At 48.3% G+C, this 9,071-nt stretch overlaps 1 long non-coding RNA gene across 1 annotated transcript; it reads right to left on the minus strand.

Moving 5' to 3' along the window:
* Positions 1-5,101: 5,101 nt before the first annotated feature.
* LOC309367283 lies at positions 5,102-8,117 on the minus strand. Its single transcript, XR_014166977.1, has 3 exons — positions 7,532-8,117; positions 5,361-6,266; positions 5,102-5,116 (listed from the first exon to the last, which is right to left on the minus strand). It is a non-coding gene; the product is annotated as an uncharacterized lncRNA (long non-coding RNA).
* Between the last annotated feature and the right edge of the window lie 954 nt (positions 8,118-9,071).

Genomic DNA, 9,071 nt, shown 5'->3' on the forward strand with positions numbered 1-9,071 from the left:
CGGCGCGCCAAGGGCCCTACCGGGCGACCCCCCGGCCTACTTCAGCCATTGCCAGTTCCACCGCGCCCTTGGCACACGGTTTCGTTGGACTTTGTAGTGGACTTACCCCCGTCTCGTGGCTGTACCTGCCTTCTAGTTTTCTCCGACCATTTCACCAAGATGGTACACTGCACCCCCTGCCCATCTGTACCCACAGCCAAGGAAACCGCTCAGCTGTACCTTCAGCATGTCTTCCGCCTGCATGGCCTACCTGAGCGCGTGGTGTCCGACCGGGGCGTTCAGTTCACATCCCGGTTCTGGCGAGCATTGCACCAGACCCTCGGGACAGAGGTCTGCCTCTCGTCAGCCTACCACCCACAGACCGATGGCCAGACGGAACGGGCGAACGCGGTGCTGGAGCAGTACCTCCGGTGTTACTGCAGCTACCAGCAGGATGACTGGGTCGACCACCTGGCATTGGCGGAGTTCGCCTACAACAATGCGGTGAATGCGTCCACCCAGCAGACCCCGTTCCAGGCCAGTTACGGTTACCATCCACGGCTGTTTCCAGATGTGCTGCCGGCATCCGCGGTCCCGGCGGTGACGGAGTGGCTTCAAGAGCTCCAGTCCCAGCAACAGCTTTTGGTGGAGCAACTGCACCAGGCCAAGGAAGCGTACAAAGCCCAGGCTGACCGCCACCGCCAGGTGGGGCCGGAGCTTCGCGTCGGTGACCTGCTTTGGCTCTCCACTCGCCACCTCCACCCCTCTCGACCTTCGCGGAAGTTGGACGCCCGCTTCACCGGCCCGTTCCCTGTCGTGGACCAAGTCTCTCCTGTGGCATTCCGCCTCCGGTTACCCGCAACCCTGAAGGTTCACCCGGTCTTCCACAGGTCCCTTCTGAGTCCGGTGGCCCCACCCGACGAGTTCCACCCGAACCGTCCCCGACCGCAGCCAGTGTTGGTTCAGGGAGAGCCTGAGTACGAGGTGGAACGCATCCTGGACCCCGATACCGCAGGGGAAAGCTGCAGTATCTCATTGCCTGGAAGGGGTACGGACCGGAGGACCGTTCCTGGGAACCAGCGGCCAATGTCCACGCACCTGCCTGCCTCCGAGAGTTCCATGCGACGTACCCCGGCAAGCCGGGTCCGGACCCTCGGTTGAGGGGGGGGCCTGGGAGGGGGGATGGTGTGATGGCCTGGGATTCCGATTCAGAGGATGAACCAGAGGAATCCCAGCCTGCACTGGAGTCCCCGCCTCCAGGGCTGGCTGAACTGGGGCAAGGCCTAGATGCTGAAGAGCCTGCACCTGTGACAGAGCTTCAGGAGCTGGCCCCAGGTGAAGCCCTTCTGGCCCCAGAGGGGCTTGACGACTCAGTGGCCACAGGTGAGCCTCCTCCAGGGCCCAGTAACCCTTCGGCCTCTCCTGATCTGCAGAGGCTTAGGGCAGAGAGGCGAAGGGAACTGGTTGCCCCCAGGAGGAGTGCTCGCCTTAAGGCCAGAGGAGGCGGGGCTCCTGGGGGCCGGGACCGCCCCCGGCCTTAGAAGAGGATAAAAGCCCAGTCAGCCTGGCCCCAGGTTGCGGGAGCAACATTGTTGTTGGCTTCGGACCTTCCTGTGTTCCTGATCCCTGCTCGGCCTCCTGTTCCTGACTATGCGGTGTTCCTGATCCCTGCTCGGCCTCCTGTTCCTGACTATCCGGTGCTCCTGTTCCCTGCTCAGCCTCCTGTTCCAGCGTTCCTGTTCCCCGCCCGGCTCTCTGCCTTGGACCTCGCCCCTCTTCGTGTGGACTCTGCTTACACCCACGGTACCTACCCCCGGGACCAGCACATGATGCTTTTGAATGATGGTGCTGGAGGAGACTCTTGAGAGTCCCATGGACTGCAAGAAGATCAAACCTCTCCATTCTTAAGGAAATCAGCCTTGAGTGCTCACTGGAAGGACAGATCCTGAAGCTGAGGCTCCAATACTTTGGCCACCTCAGGAGAAGAGAAGACTCCCTGGAAAAGACCCTGATGTTGGGAAAGATGGAGGGCACAAGGAGAAGGGGACGGCAGAGGACGAGATGGTTGGATAGTGTTCTCGAAGCTACCAGCATGAGTTTGACCGAACTGTGGGAGGCAGTGGAAGACAGGAGTGCCTGGTGTGCTCTGGTCCATGGGGTCATGAAGAGTCGGACACGACTAAACAACAACAACACAACAACTGGTTTGGTTTTTTTGTTTGTTTTCCAGAAAAAAGGAAGGGCTCAGCTCCCTTGGCATTCCTGTGAGGGCTGCAGCTGAACCTGTTCCTCACCACTTCCCAGACCCAGGCCAAGGGGTAACTCTGAAAGAGAATGAGAAAGCTGACATTGGCTTTTGCTATGTCTGGTAATTTATTATGCTATACTTCTTCCAATGTAAAAAAACACACACCAAAAAAACCCACCCATATTGACATTTTGTCCAATTTTTTTATATGCAGTTGTTTACTAATTGATTCATCAGTTAATTGATTATATTTAATGGGTGGATTGCCCACTTCAGCTAGAAAACAGAAGGCAATTTCAAAGGTACGGCTTTACAGTGTTCTCACTCTGATGGTCCTATCTCAGCACTGGAGGCCTGATTCCATGTTAATCAGAAGGCATCATACTTCTGATATGGCTGCCTTCTGCCTATTCTAGATCGGACTTGGGTCTCAAGAAATTCTCCACAGAAAAGGCCTCACCCAGGGGTAGGCAAACTAAGGCCTGTGGGCCGGATGCGGCCCAATCACCTTCTCAATCCAGCCCACAGACGGTCTGGGAATCAGCGTGTTTTTACATGAGTAGAATGTGTCCTTTTATTTAAAATGCATCTCTGGGTTATTTGTGGGGCATAGGAATTCATTCATTATTTTTTCCGAAATATAGCCCGGCCCACCACATGGTCTGATGGACGGTGGACCAGCCCCCTGCTGGAAAAGATTGATGACCCCTGGCCTCACCTCATTGTTCTTTGCTCCTGGAGAAATTTTCTAGCGCTTTGTGGCTGGCATGCTCACTTCGGCAGTACAGTATCTTAGGCAGGAGTGTCCTCTAGTGGACAAGAAATGCTGCCAAGGCTTAGCTTGTCTTCCTAAGCTCCAGCGCTTGCCCCATTAATGATGAAGAAATGTGTCAATTTCACTGGTTGTCCTGATGGGTGACCTCTGCAGAGAGTGGGACAGGGGGAGTGTGACCTTACTATTGCTTCTAGATGGGAACTGGGGGCACAGGATTACAGTGGTTCCAATCCTACCTTCAGGACCAAGTCCAGAGAGCAGCATTGGGAGAGGGCCTTTCGTCCCCCTGCTATTTAATATCTATGGGAGATTTGGAGCGATCTGCCACCAGTATTCTGATGACACTCAGCTCCATAACATCTGAATTTGGAGAGGCTGCACGGTCCCTGGGCCACTACCAGGGCACAGTGAGGAAAGGAAGAAATACAAGCGGAGCAAGAATCCTAGCAAGACTGAGACACTGTGAGTCAATAGCTCCCATGTCCAAGAAATTGGTCAGTGCCTTCCCTGCTATGGGTTGCACTTCTCCTGAAGGAGAAGGTCCGCAGTTTAGGGGTCCTTCTGGATCCAGCTGTCACTGGAGGCTCAGATAGGCTCCACGGCTAGAAGCGCCTTGTACCAACTGCAACTGGTTTGACAGCATATGATACCTGTGCTCAGAGATCTGTACTGGTTGCCAATTTGCCAGGTTCAAGGTGCTGCTGTTACTATACAAAGCCTCAAAGCCCAATGAAATTGCCTCACCCTACGAGTTCCCACTCAACCAGGTGCTAAGAACAGTCTTGTTTAGATAAGTCTACGCAGATGCTTAGAAAATTGAGGTGATTTTAATGTGTTTTAATATTTTAACTTTTGTATCTTTTAAAGTAGGGTTGTAAATTTGTCTTGGTTTTATTGTCTTATCTTTTTCGCAAACTGCTTTGAGGTTTTCCCCAATCAAGTGGTGTAGAATTTTTATCAACTAAATAAATAATAAATTAAAATACTCTGTTTCTCACTTTTCCAATCTTAAATCCAGCACACTATAATTCTGTATCAGTGCAATAGGTTTTTTTCTATTAAAAAAAGTCCTCACAAAAATTCCTTTAGCATTTTAGCATAAAATTTCCCTAATACGTATACATAATTGCCTTATATTAACACACTAATTGGGACACAGGTGGCGCTGTGGGTTAAAGCCTCAGCGCCTAGGACTTGCTGATCGAAAGGTCGGCGGTTCGAATCCCTGCTGCGGGGTGCGCTCCCGCTGCTCGGTCCCAGCGCCTGCCAACCTAGCAGTTCGAAAGCACCTCCGGGTGCAAGTAGATAAATAGGGACCGCTTACCAGCGGGAAGGTAAACGGCGTTTCCGTGTGCAGCTCTGGCTCGCCAGAGCAGCGATGTCACGCTGGCCACGTGACCCGGAAGTGTCTCCGGACAGCGCTGGCCCCTGGCCTCTTAAGTGAGATGGGCGCACAACCCCAGAGTCTGGCAAGACTGGCCCGTACGGGCAGGGGTACCTTTACCTTTACCTTTAACACACTGTTTCCCAAACAGTTTTCCCCTAATACAATGCACCTTTGTGTGGTGTTTTCACTGTTGTATTCATACTTATGTACACTTTTCCATGATGTACACATTTTGGAGTTAGAGAACGGCATAACAAAACTCAAGAGAAGTGTGGATTCCAAAGGATGGCTGCATTTCAGTACACACGATGTTTTGAGAAATGTGAATTACGGTAGATACACTCACATTAACGTGCAAACTCACCCAACTTTCTCCCCCAATCCTACCTGCTACATAATCAGATGGGTTCTTGGATGCCTTATGTGTCCTTGAGAGGGTGTTGTCTCAGAGAACCCCAGTCACCTGGGTCCGCTTGCTATCTGCCTTCCCAGCCACCATCACTATTCCCACCACACACAGTTTATTGTGGAGTGTGGTATTTGTGAGCACCAGTAGCTTCCTCCGTGTCATTTTCAGCCTTGATCAGGATGAACCAGCCAAGCAGCCTGCGCTGGCCTGATCTCCTAGTGTATCCTGTTGGAGTTGGGTGAATACATGGCAGCAGCATGCAGAAAGCACCCACTAAGACTGCTGGTGGAAAGGGTGAAGAAAACTTAAGGTTTGTTACTCATGTCAAACAAAGCCATTCTAAAAAAAATCCTTCCAGTAGCACCTTAAAGACCAACTAAGTTAGTTCTTGGTATGAGCTTTCGTGTGCATGCACACTTCTTCAGATACATGTGTGCATGCACACTTCTTCAGATGCATGCACACGAAAGCTCATACCAAGAACTAACTTAGTTGGTCTTTAAGGTGCTACTGGAAGGAATTTTTTTTTATTATTTTGACTGTGGCAGACCAACACGGCTACCTATCTGTAACTAAAGCCATTCTAAGCATCCATATTACAGGTGACCAAGATGGAGCCAAGAAGTTAACACCAGCTCATCCTGTAAGCGCCTTGAACTAGTAGAAGAAGGAGGAAGCAAGTGAAACCCTGGATGGAATTGCCAAGAAGCAGTTACTAAAAGAGAAGGAATGAGTAAGGAGGAGGAACATGTTGCCTTTCCGGTTCAGGTATTGTTGCTTACTCCCAACATACAGGATCTGACATTCCACAACTATTATATCTGATGTCCTGGACATGCCTGAGCCTTATCTTGCTGGAACCTGACCTGTGATTGGCTGGGCTCTGCTTCTTGTATTTGGAACTGGAGCTAGCAGAACATCATGATCTGGTGTCCTAAATTCAGCAGAGGCTAGAGGTTACTTGGCTAGAGCCTGGTTTTCCAGCTGAGACCACTGCCTGGGACAGAATAGCTCTGTGCCCATACATGCAATTGTTACCTTTGTGGGTTTTGTCATATGTTTAAGCTGTTCTTCTCCAAAGTGCTCATGGCAATTCAGGTATGGCTCTCTAGCCATCCAGTGGTTGGGGTAAACCTTCAAGGAGTCAAATGCTGTCATGACCTTCAGATAATTCCTTGGGCTATTTATGGACCAATGATCGCAATCCAAGCAAAATGTTTTTGTTTAAACCTGAGTCTTTAATCAAAGGAAAACAATGTGCATTTTATCTGCATTAGGCAAAGAAATGGCATTGCTCGTTTTCATGTTTTTCGGCGGGGCAACAACATCTCCTTGATCTTCCAAGGTACACAACATTTTTGCTTTCCATCATAACAGGTTCCATTGGCTGTATAGAAGACGGGGCAAAGCAAAGTAGAACATATGTTGAAGTTTTTCCGACAAGCAACCGTATCAGATTCATTTGTCTCTGAAAGAAAGAAAAAAGGCAGCAGAGAAAATATGGTAAGTTTCTTTGTTTCTTGTTTTTGAGGAAGCACCTCCTTAACTATTATATAAGAGGCACAGAGACAGTATTTCTTAAAGAGCACTTCATGGTATCCTTTGCAGAATTTGAAAGGCATGTTCCCATGTTAACTTCACAGCCTGGGAGTCTTTGCATCTTTGGTCTTGTTTTTCATAGAATCATAGAATTGTAGAGTTCGAAGCGACCGCCAGGGTCATCTAAGCTAACCCCATGCAATGCAGGAATCCCACCAACAACCATCCTTTTCAGAAGGATTGGGTTCTCATTCAGTTATACCAAACATTGTTTTAAACAGAAATGAGAATGTCCATTTGCTAACCTAGAATCAGATACTGAAGACTCTGGTGCGCATGCATGGAAATCTTTCCTTTCATCTCTGAAGCAAGTATGCTGAAGAGTACAGATCTGAGTACAGAAGGACCAATGAAACGACTTGGTATAAGGACCTTCCTCTGTCGTACTTTTAGCATGCTGAGCATGTTACCGTATTTTTCGCACCATAGGACGCACTTTTTCCCCTCCAAAAATGAAGGGGAAATGTGTGTGCGTCCTATGGTGCGAATGCAGGCTTTCGCTGAAGCCTGGAGAGTGAGAGGGGTCGGTGCGCACCGACCCCTCACGCTCTCCAGGCTTCGCACACCTCTCCGCAAGCAGCGGGAGCCCAGCGCTGGGCTCCCGCTGCTTGCGGAGACTTGCCTGCATGTTGAAGCCTGCGCGCGCTGAGCTCAGCGCGCCCAGGCTTCGCGGACCTCTCCGCAAGCAGCGGGAGTGCTCCCACGGCTTGTAGAGAGCTGCCTGTTTGGGGGCTGGGGTCGGGGGAAGCTCAAGCTTCCCCCGCCCCAGCCCCGCACCTGGGGGAAAAATAATTTTTCCCCCTTTATTTCCCCCCACAAAAAACTGGGTGCGTCCTATGGTCCGGTGCGCCCTATGGTGCGAAAAATACGATAATTCAGTTTTTCTCCCAGGTAACTGATAATCTCACGTCTCAAAACCTTTTACTACCATTCCTCATTTGAAGACTCTTTCTTTCCCTACCACCCTTTACAGCAAAGAGGGCCAGTGTGGGGTCCCTCCAGATGGCTCTCATCATCCCTGACCTAAAGACATGTTGGCAGCAGCTGATAAGACTTGCAGTCCAGCAACATCTGGGTGACATTGCCTTGGCTGCCCCTGCTTTGCGCTCACCCTGGAACTGAGAGGCATCTTACCTGGATCAGCAGGGAACACCAGCGGGAGGAGAGCGAAGAGAAGAAAAAGGGCTTTCATGCCGAGTGCTGCGAGGGATCCTGAAGTCTTCAGAAAAGAGAAGACAGAGACACACAGTTAAGAGGAAGGTTGCACCTCCATTTATAGTGGCTCAGTGAAACTGGGAGGTATAGAAACCATGTCGTTATCCCCAAGGCAATGGCAATTTATCAAAAGTTGTGTTGCAATTTTCTGTTGTTGATGTTTATTTGCTACGTCACAAAGAAGTATCGCCGGCAGGTGAAGTTTGCATTTCAGTTTTGTTTGCCTACGAAACATCTACCGGTACCTTTATGATGAATGCTCATGAATAGAATATTACAGGATGAAGACATTCCAATGAACAGATGCTAATTAGCCGGATCTTTGTGACAGGTTCAGTGAGGTTGTATAATTGCCACAGGGTTTCGTGGTTTTGCATAAGATGCATTCCCCAGACAGAGCCTGAACCAAACTCTGGCACAAACTCCTCTGAAAATATGCTGCCCTTTAGCTGCCATTGGGACGTGAGTGGTGCTGTGGTCTAAACCACAGAGCCTAGGGCTTGCTGATCAGCCAAATAAGAGGAATAGTAGTTGGTGAAAAAAGATACAAGTTAAGAGCCTTTGCAGATGACATTATGATCACAACAGAAAATCCCCTACAATGCACACCTAGAATATTGGAATGTATAAATGAATATGGCAGATTAGCAGGATTCAAATTAAACTATGGGAAAACCAAAATACTAGTGAAAAATATGGAAGAAAAAGATAAAGTGAAATTACAAGAAATTACAGGATTGGAAATTAAAAAGAAAATAAGGTATCATGGAATAAATTTAACACCAAACACTATAGATTTAAGTAAAGAGAATTATGGGAAAACATGGAATGAAATAAAAAATGATTTGCAAATATGGGGGAAATTAAATCTTTCCTTACTAGGGAAAATATTGGTAATAAAGATGAACATATTACCAAGGATGATGTTTTTATTTCAAAGTATCCCAATACTAGGAGGAGATAAATGTTTTAATAATTGGAAAAGAGATTTGGCTAAATTCGTGTGGTCAGGGGAAAAACCAAGAATAAAACACAAAATAATGATAGATAAGAAGGAGAGAGGAGGATTTGGCCTCCCTGACATGGAGTTATATCATGATGCGGTGGGTCTGACCTGGCTAAAAGAATGGATCAAATTAGATGACTCGGATGTATTGGATTTAGAAGGAGTAGAGACGAGATTTGGATGGCATGCCTATCTAATAGATGAAAAAGTCAAAGTGCATAAAGGCTTCCTAGGGCATATAGTTAGAAAGTCTATATATAAAATATGGGAGAAATATAAAAGACTTCTAGAACCGAAAACTCCTTGGTGGGCATCGCCAGCAGAAATTGTCACAGTGAAAAAATTAAATATGAAAGAAAACTGTGCTACCTATAAAATGGTATTAAAGGAAGAAAATGGAGAATTGGAATTAAAGGATTATACAGAAATTAAAGCTCATATTAGTGATTGGTT

This window comes from Podarcis melisellensis, assembly GCF_964234715.1.
Source record: "Podarcis melisellensis genome assembly, chromosome: 3".
In the NCBI taxonomy this organism is placed as follows: domain Eukaryota; kingdom Metazoa; phylum Chordata; class Lepidosauria; order Squamata; family Lacertidae; genus Podarcis; species Podarcis melisellensis.